General features: G+C 42.0%; 1 protein-coding gene across 3 annotated transcripts in view; it reads left to right on the forward strand.

Annotated features, from left to right (window-relative positions):
* The window catches only part of LOC131325634 (dihydrolipoyl dehydrogenase 1, chloroplastic-like), a 97,326-nt gene that overhangs the window by 70,085 nt on the left and 13,623 nt on the right, over positions 1-13,618 (forward strand). The window contains exon 16 of one of the 3 annotated variants that reach the window (XR_009199771.1): positions 657-666. The exons of the other annotated variants lie outside the window; for them this stretch is intronic. The gene's annotated coding sequence lies outside the window, so the exon portion shown is untranslated. Of the gene's footprint in view, positions 1-656; positions 667-13,618 lie in introns of those variants that run through there. 3 annotated transcript variants of the gene reach the window in all.

The raw sequence follows: 13,618 nt of genomic DNA on the forward strand, positions 1-13,618 counted from the left end.
GAGCCATACAAGGATAAACAAGCTCCTGATCCTAAATCTTTCTTTTCTATTACCACGGTTTGGAAGGAGCCCATTTACAGGATTCTTTATCGAATAAAGAATCGGTCTTACTTCAAATGGCCCCCCGAGTCTTGGTGGGGATAAAAATACAAAATGTGCTACGAATCAGCACAACAACTACCATAAGGACTGGGGCCATATGACTGAGGATTAGCGCTACCACAAGGACTGGGGCCATATGACTGAGGACTGTGAGATGTTTAAAAGACACCTCGATGATCTGGTCTCTCGAGGCTATCTAAAGGAATTCATTTAGGAGGACCCTAAAGATAAGGGGCAAGCCATGGAGATGGATTACGAGCAGAATCCTAAAGGGGTAATCCATATGATACATGGACTGGCCACGCCTTACACAAGGAATGAGGTCAGACTGCGCCAAAGACAAGTCAAACATAACCAACATGTTATACGTTTAGGAAAAAAGAGAGGACGAGAAAACGACACATGCAACGAAGGCATAGTTTTTACAAACGAGGATTTGGGAGGAATTCAAATACCCCATAACGATGCTCTGGTCATAACCCTACGAATTGGGGAGTATGACATTGAGAGGATCCTGGTGGATTCAGGGAGTTGTACAGAGGTTCTCTATTATGATGCCTTTAAGAAGTTGGGACTGGCGCAGATACATTTAGAGCAATCAATGACACCCTTGGTTGGGTTTGGTGCAGGAGCAGTTTGGTCCCTTGGAAAGGTGACATTACCTGTTTGGGCGGGGTCAGTAGTACTAAGGATTGACTTTTCTGATTGTAGATGCTCCTTCCTCCTATAATGCGATTATAGGGAGAACCTGGTTGCATAAAACGAGAGCAGTTTCCTCGACTTATCACCAAATGGTAAAGTTTTCGGGATCCAATGGAATTGAAAAGATTAGGGGTAACTAGAAAATGGCTCAACAGTGCTTGATTTCCATCGTCAAGAAAATACAAAAGGCCCACCAGGTTCACACGTTAGAAGTACCGGATCAACCGACTATCGAGGACGTCGGAAAGAACCCAGTGGAAATAGTAGTTGAGGGCTTAAAGAAGACATAGATCAACGAGACTGATCCTGATAAGTATTTTCTAATTGGGGAATCACTGCCAGCAGAGGAAGAGGCTGAGTTAGTAAATTTCCTAAAAAAGTATGTTGACGTATTTGCTTGGATACCAGAAGAAATGCCTGGGGTGGATGCAGATATAATCTGCCACCACTTGAACGTTGATCCACAACATAAGCCAATCATTCAAAAGAAGAGAAGGGCAACCGTGCAGCATGTTGATGCTGTCATCGAAGAGGTTGATCGTTTGTTAGAGGCTAAAGCAATACGAGAGGTCTATTATCCAGAGTGGCTATCCAACACTGTAGTAGTAAAAAAGAAGAATGGAAAATGGCGTGTCTGTGTAGATTTCACAAACTTGAACAAGGCATGTCCAAAAGACAGTTTTCCCCTTCTCAGGATTGACCAATTGGTTGATGCAACTGCTGGATACGAGCGGATGAGTTTTCTCGATGCATATCGAGGGTATCATCAGATTGCTACGTTTGGGCCTGATCAGGAGAAGACGTCTTTCATTACACCACGAGGGTTGTACTGTTATAGTGTCATGCCCTTTGGACTGAAAAATGTAGGGGCAACATATCAAAGACTAGCAACCATCATGTTCAAAAAGCTCATTGGCAAGACTATGGAGGTGTACATAGATGATATGGTGGTAAAAAGTAAGACCAAACAAGGACACATAGCAGATTTAAATGAGGCTTTTGAAATCCTAAGGAAGTACAAATTAAAACTTAACGCCTAGAAGTGTGCGTTTGGAGTTGGTTTCGGGAAATTTTTGGGTCACCTCGTAACCATAAGAGGGATTGAGGCAAACCCTAATCAAATAACGGCCTTACAAAGGCTACAGAGTCCTAGGACAACGAAGGAAGTCCAAAGGCTAACTGGGATGACTGCAGCCCTCAATAGATTCATTAGCCGGTCAAGTGACAAGTGCAGACCCTTCTTTCAATTATTAAAGAAAAGAGAAAGATTTGAATGGGGAGCAGAGTGCGAGCAGGCCTTCCAGGACCTGAAGTAGAATTTGGCAAAAGTCCCACTCTTGTCAACTCCAGAGCCAGATGAGTCTTTAGTTTTGTATCTAGTTGTTTCCAAACATGCTGTAAGTGCAGTGTTGTTGAGAGATAAGGGATCCAAGCAAATCCCAGTCTACTATGTGAGCAAAACATTGTGAGATGCAGAAACAAGATATCTGCCACTCGAGAAATTGGTCCTGGCGTTAAGGACAGCAACTAGAAAATTGCCGTATTATTTCCAGAGCCATAGGATTGTGGTGTATACTGAGTTCCCGTTAAAATCAATGCTACAAAAAGCAGACTTCTCTTGAAGAATTTCAACTTGGTCCGTAGAGTTAACCCAATATGACATTGATTATCAGCCGCGCATGGCAATCAAAGGCCAAGTGTTGGCAAACTTTGTGGTCGAGTTCTCTCCAGTAATAGCACCCTTGCCTCCTACGAGAAAGGAGCAGGTAGCTGGATCACCATCCAAGAAGGAGAAAGCACCAGCCGACCAGGATGCCCTTGAATGGAAACTGTTTGTTGACGGATTAGCATGTAATACTGGTTCGGGGATCGGGGTTGTGCTTTTTTCTCTAGAAGGAGTAATGTTGGAGCTATTTGTTCGGCTTGGTTTCAGTGTATCAAATAACATGGTAGAGTACGAGGCACTCTTAGCTGGGTTAAGAAGTGCGAAGACATTGAAGGTGACAAGGATCAGGATATATTGTGATTCACAACTTGTGGTGAATCAACTGTCCGGGGAGTACGAAGCACCGAATGAAAAGATGGCAGCGTATGTAGAAGCAGCTAAGGATTTGCTTGATACTTTCGAAAGAGTGTACATTGAGTAGATAAGCTCAGCATAGAATGCCCATACAGATTCACTAGCCTGGTTAGCTGCAGCTGTATCAACGGAACTCAAGAGAAAGGTGGCGGTAGATTATCTTGTTGAGCCAAGCAGGAAGGAGCGCAGAAATGGTCTTGGACGTAAACTAGGGACCAAGTTGAATGAATCCAATTGTGGAGTTTTTACGAGATGAAACACTTCCCTCTGAAAAAAGGAGACTCACAAAATAAAAACCAAATCTGCACGATTTGGATGTCACCAGAGGGTAAGTTGTATAGAAAATCCTTCACCGGTCCATATTTACTTTGTGTGCATCCCGAGATGGTGTAGAAATTCCTCCACGAAATTCACAAAGGGACGTGTGAAAGTCACGCTGGGGGTAGGTCTATTGCTCACCGAGCAATTACCCAAGGTTATTGGTGGCGGCCACACATGCAGGAAGATGCGAAGGTGTATGTGAAAATTTGTAAGAAGTGTCAGAAATTTTCACCTATGATTCGAACCCCAGCAGAAGATTTGGTGCCATTAACGAGTCCTTGGCCGTTTGCTTAATGGGGGATGGACATAGGGATGGCAATTCGAACCGAACCGATGGGTACCCGAACCGATAACCGAAATTATCCCCGAACCATAACCGAAATTTTCCCCGTGGGTACGGGTATGGTTGGCATAGAGAATACCCGAACAGGTTTCGGTTCGGTTTTGGTTCAGTCAATACCCGAACCGAACCCCGAACCGAAGTAGTAGTAAATTACAAAAATACCCCTGCCTATATATATACCCATACGTTTTAGGGCTTTGTCCCAATTTTCACCATCGTTTGTGATGTGATCAGTTTTTTTATAACCATTGATAATATTTCGGTTGAAAACTGATAATATTGATAAGCCAATATTGATAATAGTGGCCAGTTTTTTTTAATGCTTGAAAACTGAAAATATTTCGGTTCGGTTCGGTTCGGGTCGGTTCGGGTAAACATATTATTCTGATTCCATTCGGTTACCCATTCGGTTCGGGGATTACCCGATAACCGAATGGCTCGGAAATGGTTCCATTCTTCCTTCCCCGTTCGGGGATCGGGGCGGATATGGAACATACTTCGGGTTCGGGGATCGGGTACGGAATACCCATTTTCCGCCCCGAATGCCCCGAATGCCATCCCTAGATGGACATCGTGGGTCCACTCCACAAAGCAACCGGGAACAGGAAATTTTTACTGGTGACAACTGATTATTTCACGAAGTGGATCGAGGCAGAGTCGTTGACTAAGATAACAGAGCCTATGATAGAAAGGTTCGTTTGGAAGAGTATAATTACTCGTTTTGGGGTACCCTATTCTTTGATTACAAATAATGGGTCCCAAAAGAAGTTTAAGGGTTTCTGTGCTCAATATGGGATAAGAAACTATTATTCAACCCCAGCCTACACTCAGAGTAATGGGTAGGCAGAAGCATCCAATAAAACCATTCTTGATGGGATCAAGAAAAGGTTGGATAAAGCGAAATGCAAGTGGCCTGATGAGTTACCACTGGTATTGTGGGCGCACCGAACAACACCTAGGAGGTCTACAGGAGAGACCCCCTATTCATTGGCATATGGAACAGAGGCAGTTATACCCCTTGAAGTTGGACTTCCAACCAACAGGACTGCATTGGTTGAGAGTGGAGGCAATGACAGGGCCCCTGAAATTGAGCTTGACCTTACCGAGGAAATGAGGGAGCGGGCCCTGGTTCATCTGGTCTCATATCAGGAGCAACTTATGAAAAGCTACAACAAACACGTTCACCCACGGGAATTTGGTATTGGAGACCTTGTGCTTCGTAAAGTGCTCGGCAACACCAAAGTGGCAAACGAGGGCAAGTTGGGGGCCAATTGGGAAGGCCCGTATCGAGTTATTGAAATTGTGGGCATAGGGGCTTACAGATTGGCAGACCTGGATGGGAGCCCGGTGCCAAAGCCTTGGAATGTCCATAATTTGAGGAAGTTCTTTGTTTAAAAGACTTCAGTTTATTTTTTATTCTACTTTAGGATGCACATTGTGATTATGTGGGAATTATGAATATATTTTCCTTGTTTTTACTTTTTAGTTGCAAGGGGTATGACTAACGCCCCCTTGAGTTATCAGATCATGAATAATAAATTTGATTATGAGCTTTTTCAAAATTTTATGATCTTTTATGGTCATGGATTTCCACTTCCTCCTTCCGTTTAAATACGGAGCAAGCAAATTATACACCGTCTTTCCCTCGCTTCATATTGGGGAGCAGAGGAGAGAAGTATAGTATGAATTACGAGCATTTCTAAACTTGACAAAGTACAAATATACTTAGTTTTTTTTTTTTGGGGTACGAATAAACCTAGAATGCCAATGATTCTGCCCAATATGAATACATTCGATAGTAATCCACGTACGATTACTTGAGTATTTTTCCATAAATACGAGTACGCTTAGTGGATGTTTATCCAAGTACGTGACACTTGGGCAAACTAACTGAGATGGGAAAATATGGAAAACTTTATACAAGGGATGTATCCAAGTATGTGACACTTGGAGTGCATACGAGAATATGCAATTTATTTAAGTATGGGAAAGTTAAGATTATAAACTAAGTATGAATACACTTAGGAGTAAACCAAATATGAGAAATTTGGGCAGCATACGAGGACATGCATTATATGCCATACAAAGTATGAAACACTTAGGGCAAGACATACGACATAACGAAATTTGACTAAGTATGAAATACTTAGATAAACCTATATGCATCCGAACATATGCAAACATAAAGGGCCAAGCACAATGGTTAAACTTCAAAAAGCTACCAACACATAAGTTATGCCACAAGGGGCCGAATACCTATGTTATCGAAAGTATGAATGTAATGATGCCTCGTAAGGCCAATGCTTACGATCACACAGGACCAGCTGAAATTTCAAAATATCAATGGTTCATAACAAGTACTTATCTGTTAATCCAGGTTTTGGACCTCTGGAGAAATTTCGTCTGGAACCCCTGTGCTGACTACAGTAGTAGAACCACCTCTAGCTACATTCTCCTCCAGGTTAAAAGATTCATTTATTGCATCTCGGGCAGGTGATTCAACAGGATGAGCATCATGAGTACCAGTGGGCATATCATCTCTAGCATCAGCAAAATTTTCAATCTGTTGCTCAATATCATCTTTTAGATGCTCTACTTGCTCATGACTGCTTTGGGCACGATTGCTCGGCAAATCATTGTCCTCCTAGAAAGGAGAATCCTCCGCAACCCCCACCTTTGTCAGGCACGCCTCCTAGCATGCAGTCCAAATCTGATCTTGAATGGCAGGCATTTGATCCACGTAGCTTGCCGTTGCTGTATCAAAACCCTTTTGTTACCCTTCTTCGAAAGCTGTTTTTTTTTGTACTATCAATTTCTGATAATGCCTGGCTAAGGCTGTCTTCGGCAGTCTCAAGCTTGCTCTTTGTCCCTTCAAGCTCTATTTTTGCTTTGTCTCTTTCTCGTTCGAGTCTGGAGACTATCTGCAACAGCCTGGTATTGTCTCTCAGAAGCCTGTTGCGTTCAGGCTCAATCTCTTGTAGCTTTATGCCTAGTGCAACCATCTTTTGAATAAACTGAGGAAAACCAAATATGATGGGAAGCATTAATATAATAACACGAGATGTTAGGATTCAACTTCAAGTTACCAAAAATAATTTACCTTTATCCCACTGACGAGACCGGTAGAGATAAGCCGATCAGGTGGAGATCTAGATTCCTTCTGCATATCAACAGGCGCAATAGGCCTTGGGCAAGTGCCAGTGCAGTTTCTGAAGAACTTGCACTATCACTAACGTTAATGGGCCAATCACCCTTAATGAATTGGGGGGCCCAGGTTTGAGGTACTATTAGGGGACTTGGGGATAAGGGCGGCTGAGTAGATGCGTTGCCCTGCATAGAGGCACCGGTTGGATCCTTGGCACTAGAACGTTTTTCTCGATGGGCATCACTGCCATCGAGAACAATCTCAGAGCCCTGAGGAGATGAAGAAGAGCGGATAGAACCTCCTCTGTGCGACGAGGTGCAGGAGGAGCGTTCCCTGTAGATGCCACCTGGCCAGTACCACGTCCTCGTGATGAAACAGTCAAGAGAGAGCTTAGATCCATGGGTTGTCGAGACATCGTATCAGAATTTGGTGGAGATGGGGAATAATCGGAAGAGGAGGATTGACTAGTATCATGATCAGCAGCAGGCTGTTCGGGTTGTTGTTGAGAGGTAGCCAGGCGTTGGGAGGACCTTCTGAGAACCATGCGGAGGAGAGGGAGGCCTTCGAAAATTGGAACTTCACCTATCTGTCCAGCAAATGTCACTCCAGCTCTAGACCTTGAATTCCTCGGCTGAGGAGCAGTTGAGGTTGAGGCAGCACTGGTTGGCAGGCCTTCTATCGATAAACCCCTTGTAGGCAAGGTCGTAGCCTAGTAAGACATTTGCGTCACGACCCCTACCAGCTGTCGGAGTGCCAGGCTCCCCTGTGTATTTCAGGATCCTGTTGATCTCTTCTGTTCAGACATAGCTGGGTTCTCGTCTTGGACACTTGTTAGCATTATCCGCTGCAGATTGATAAGCCAACAAGGGTCAGAAAAAGCAGAAAAAGCAGTGAAGAAAAATTACGAATAGAGCCAAAAAAATTAGGAGCATACGTGGGTAGCCCCAAATATGGGGGCAATGGAGGCCCACCACTTGGCCATCTTCCCCCATTGGCTCGAATGCTCCAGTAACGTAGAGGAAATCAATTTCGTGATCACAAACGGAATCTGGTAGGTTTAGCACGAGGCGCTTTTCTGCCTTTCTAACCTTAAAGTAATAAGTATTATACTCAGGGTTAAGCACGATGCTGTACCACCATTGGATATCCGATAAGCCTATTTGGGTACCCAGAATCCTATTCAAAGCCACTACTCCCATCACTAACCTAAAGAAATTGGTGGAAACCTGTATTGGTGTGAGTCGATACCAATTTAAGACTTGACGAAGTAAAGGGTGAAGGGGGGAGCGAACTTTGCCCTCGACAATAGCCACGATTGGGATACACATCCTATCCCATAAGCCTCCATCCCTATCCGCACCCAGAGGGGTGAGTTCAAGCCTAACATTGTCAGGAATGTTGTATTCCGTCCTAAATGACGCCATGGCAGAAGGGGTTTCACAAAGCTTCTTAAACTTACTAGGTTTAAAGGGATTTTCGTTCTCATCTGCCATGGGTAAAGTTTGAAGCTCCCAAAGCAGAATGAAATCTGGAAAATGGTTTGAACAAAACCCTAATAGAATAAAACTTGAGATCAAGATCTCAAATGGGATTTGTAAGGTTAAATAGAACGAGAATCTTACGAAGTTGTTGCAGAAGTCGCCTGAGACGCAATTGAGTTGCAAACGGCGGTAATGGTGGAGGAGGAAAAAAGCTTTCGCCTGGTTTTTTGAGAGAAACGATGGGTTTGAATATAGGGATGAAAACCCTATAAAGACCCTCAAATGAGTATAAAGGTAAAAACGGAGATGAAACGACGCATCTGACGGCGTTACGAGAAAAGGTAACAAAAAGAATGCCGTTTTGACGCCGTTTGGTTAAAACGTCAATTCGCATTTAATGAGATGCATACGAAATGTGCCACGTGGAGTTACTACTTCAAGAAAATGATGACTAAAATTGCCAGAAAACACCAATAGGTTTAGATACTACATCCACACGGGATCTAAAGAGTTGGAGTTCGGCTCAAAGGTCTATTTGTAGCTTTACCAGTTGCCCCCGAATAGTGGCAAAGGGCAAAGTTGGGGAGCAATTGTAGGGAGGTATTCTCCGACAGACACATCTTTTACCGAACACATGGTACGTGGGACCATGGTTTAAATAAAGACAGAATAGTCGCCGTGCAAAGCAATATGGTCGGCAATGATGGCCGGCGACTTGAGAAGTTGTTGAATCAAGAGATTGATATATGTGCAGTGACATGAGAAGTCACTGGTCCAAAGTAGTTTGTTCGACAACGAGAGGGCCGAACATCAGGATAGCTCCTGAGAAGATATTGGTCCAAATAGTTGATAAAGGACCAGTTACATATGAAGTGACTGGTCCAGACAGACTATTCGGCCATGAGATAGTCGAACAAGGAAAGAACTCCAATTAAGTGTTGGAGCTGAAGGAATACTCTAGGAGGTTCCAGGACAGCGGTGTTCCGTAAAGGAATGGGATCCCGAGAATGTAGGATCTAGGAAAGATACCCAACGGGAATAGGATGTTCGGCCAGTTATAGAAAAGAGTCCTAAAAGGACTAAGGTAGTGAACTGATAAAGGAACGAGAATCCAAGATATCATGGGTTTCCTATACGAGATAGGAATCCTAGGGCAACAGAGATACTTGGGTAGCAAGTATCTATAATTCTATAAATACGAGGTAAACCTAGAGTAAAATGTATGCAATACGTTGCACTCATATCATTTTTCCTATTGATAGTTAGGGTTTTTCTGCTAGTACATGATACTAACTGGGGAATCGGAGGGCCTTTGCCACGAAAGGCAAAGGTGCGCTCATCCCTCGTCTGTTTTGCAGGTTAGGGTCCCGACAGCAAACTAGGGTTACAGTGAAGAGGCACGAGTATCTGTATGCCACACCTTCGATTTTCAACGTTAATAATAATACATTCTAATAAAGAACCTCACATATTATGCATATTTCCCAAAATAGTTTTCCCGCCAATTTAATTTACAAACAAGTCCCCACGCTTAAAGAAATACAACCTTGGCACCATGGCCCAAATTAGCTTAGATACAAATACGACAGGTTCAGAATGTTACAAACTTTTTAGTCAAAAGGAATCCATGCATAATTAGTTACAAAGCCATCTTTAATCAAAGTAAGTCCATTACAAGATGAGTAAGTAACTAAAAGATGTTAGCTTCCAAATATATATATATCTTCATGTCCAAGCACACCATTGCATGTAGTCTATTGCCCAGCATTAGAACCTACAAAGAAGGATTTTGTTGAGCTACACTAGCGCAGTAGGAAAATCTTTACCAATCCTATATATAAACATGATGATAAATGCAAACAAAAGAGGATAAGGAAATACAGCTCTGTAGACGATAATCAATTAACTTGTAAATGAGCCTCTGTCTAGATTGAAAGCATTGGTCACATGACACAAACAATTCAACAATCCGAACTCGACTCGCTCAACCAAACTCCCACCATCGGTATTTCCACCCCTTGTGTTACCGTACAACGCCACAAGGATTACCGTGTTACCACCCCGTGCGTCACGGTGATCCTTAACGACTCGGGTTATCGTATTACCACCCCTTGCGTTACGAAACCCCTCTAAGTCTCCGTATTACCACCCCTTGCGTTACGGGACTCCTTAAACCAACTTTCGACCCAATCAACTATTATTTTGAACAATATGTAAGCTAAGATTTCCCCCATGATCACATTTGTAGGTAACACATCATACATTATGCTAACGTCATCACAAATGCACCATGAACGATTACAACTACAAAATAATCTATAGAATGCACTTTAACGGCTTTTAAACTAAGTAATTTCTTATTCAGTTCTTGCTAATGGAAGACCAACGAAACGAGGATAAGTTAAGAGGTGTCCAAGAGGATTTAGAAGTGATCGGGGGTCAAAACAATCGACGGAGAAGCAACAGGAGCAAAACTGGAGTTAAGCTCCTGGTATCGATACACACATAATCCGTATCGATACAACATTAACTGTCAGAAAAGATAAGTTTATAGTATCGATACAACACTTAATCTGTATCGATACCACAAGGTTTCGAGAAGCGATTTCAGCAGATTTTCAAGGCATGAACAACAACCAAAATCCAACAATCCAAGGCACGAATCTACACCAAATCAACATATAAACACATAGAAGAGGTAAAGAAGTCCCTACCTCACAACAATGGCCAAGATTCAAACGTTTTTGAACGAACCCTAACCTTTCGAACTCCGAAACTTTATTCAAGCTCGACCCAAGGAATTTCAAGCACGAGATGTGATTGCAAGGCCGGAAGGAGGTTGGTTCTTGAAGATTTTGGGAGATGAGGTGGAGTTTTGAGTGAAAGGAGAGGAGAGAGAGAGATAGTCGATGGAGAGAGGGAGAGAAACGGATGAGAGAGAGAGCTTGGGGATGAAATATCATCCTCTACCACACACACACTCCTTATATACCCATATATATTTTTATTACACCAAAACTCCTTCAAACTTCAATTCATTCACTTCAATCCAAATCAAATAATCACCTAATAAACCACCTTTTCTCATTTCGACATTAATTAATCATTTTCAGTAATTAAAATAAATTACGGGTCTCTACACTGTAAGTGATCAGGTGCTGTTCAAAGTACTAATTATTTTCATCCCCCTACATTTGGTACTTCCAAGTAATGGGAAGCCATAAGAAATTAGCAGAACATTGAATTTTTTTATTTTTTTATCTATATAACACGATTGTTTTTCATATAGATGTTGTTGCTTATTCAAAACATACAACAATCATATGTTGCTTCTTCTATATGAGAACTTCATCATTAATTATTGTATATCTACCAAAAAACTCAATAAGATTAAGTCATTTGCTACTTGTCACCTACTATGTTCGCATCACACCTTTTGTGGCTTCCCAAGTTTCGCGGATGTATTGACAAGGAAACAAGTAAACTTGGATAAGTCTTACATACATATAACTAAGTTTCAACCCAATACACAAAGAGATAAAGTTAATGAACGTAGAGATTTTTGCACCGTAGCGATTCACCTTCCTTTTCTTGCCCCATGTTTGGCAACCTATCAGTGAAGCTAAAACAATGGTTTCATTGGGCAAATGGAAACCAAGCTGAGGGACTGAAACTGTAATAGCTCTAGCTTCATAGCATCAAGTGTGTAACTATTGGGTCCTATTCGTCAGTCCATTCTCCAGTGGTGGTGGCATTTTGCTGCTCGGTGGATGTCTGGTTCGGACAACTCGGCGGTGTGAGGATGGTCAAAGCTGATGTTCGTGGTGGCAGGTGGATGGCAAGTGGTGAAAATTGTACAGTACTTAGGGTTATGGTTTTGGATTTTCTTTGGCTGGACTTTAACGTAATATCTTGGCTTTTTGGCCTCTTGGGGTGTTTTGGGCTTCATTGTATTATTTGGGCTTTTAGGCCTTCGGGTGTTATGGGCTTTATTCTCATTGGATGTATTCCAACTTTTGGTTGGTTTCCCTTCTCCTTTACCTTAATAAAACGGTACTTTTGTCTATGAAAAAAAAAAGAACAAAGGGGCATCAAAATCGGTACCCAATGTACCCAATCCCAATTCTAGAGAGAGTGCATTACTCTGGCACAAGGTTTTTGATAAGGGGTGACAAATTGAACCCAAACCCACTTACTAAAAATTAGACCCACCCAACCCATTTATAAGTTGCGTTAGAATGAGTCTTAACCCATCTAACCCATCTATTAATGGGTCTCAATTGGGTCAGCTTAAATGACCCAAAGGGTCATCAACATAACCCACTACCAAAAAAAACCCCTCTCTAGAGTTTGTCCGTACCTCTCTCACAAAAAACCCTGTACTCTCCAAATAATCTAACGGTCAACCTCTGCTAGCCCCCCCACTCTCTCTCTCCTCTGAAATAAATACTTAACCAAATTCTCTCTCTCTCTCTTGAGTTGCTTTTTATTTATTTATGGGGGGGGGGGGGGTAAGTTATCTGAGTTGCTTTCTGTATTCTAGAGCTAATATGTGCAACAAACCCCGACTTCTTGAAGGGATGCATTTATTAGATAAAAGGTCAATGCAGGCTTTGCCCGTTGGTTTGATACCATGTAGAAACTTTATATCCATCTCAAAACCAATTGACAATGAGTGGAGAGGTCCCAAATGTTATTAAGTGATCACCCATTCCACTCCTAAGCAATGTGAGATTCTATTTCCTTAACAGGCATTGATGGTGTGATCAAACCCTTTGCTGAGAACTTCACAAGATTTTCCGAAGATTGAGAGGTCAAAACCCAAAACAAACAATGAAAGGAAAAGAAAAATTGGAAGCTCGTGGAGGATACACAAAACTTTGTTTTCTGGTGAAATTCATGAAACTACTAGTAGTAAAGAGTGAGACTTCATGATCTATCTCAATAACACTCTTCATAATTTGGAAATTGACAACATGAATTGATTTCTTTTTTGTTCAGGCCCTCACGACATAGGTTCCATTTTCGCAGGGGTTATTGGGTGGGAAAAAAACCCATTTAGTTTGGTCATTTTTGTATATAGGGATAATATGATAATTTTAGTGGACATGGGCATTTTAGTTATTTAGATGTATAATGGTAATATAGTCATTTAAGTGAACATGAGTATTTTAGTCATTATAAAATTTTAATATATATGTAATTGGGTTAATGGGAGGGTCGGATTTTATTTTAAGTAGCTGAGTTGGGTCGGGTATGGGTAATTGAGCTCAAAACTAATGGGTTCTAAATGGTTCAATGACCCATTAAAGACCCAACCCACCTGCAACTTACCCAATTTGGCCAAAACCCACCTGTTTGACACCCATACTTTTTGTTTAGGAGCTGAATCATTAGTTTGCAAAAGCTTGAAACAGAGAGTTGGCAACTATTGTGTTCATATT

The sequence above is a fragment of the Rhododendron vialii genome, chromosome 5a, assembly GCF_030253575.1.
Source record: "Rhododendron vialii isolate Sample 1 chromosome 5a, ASM3025357v1".
Lineage (NCBI taxonomy): Eukaryota > Viridiplantae > Streptophyta > Magnoliopsida > Ericales > Ericaceae > Rhododendron > Rhododendron vialii.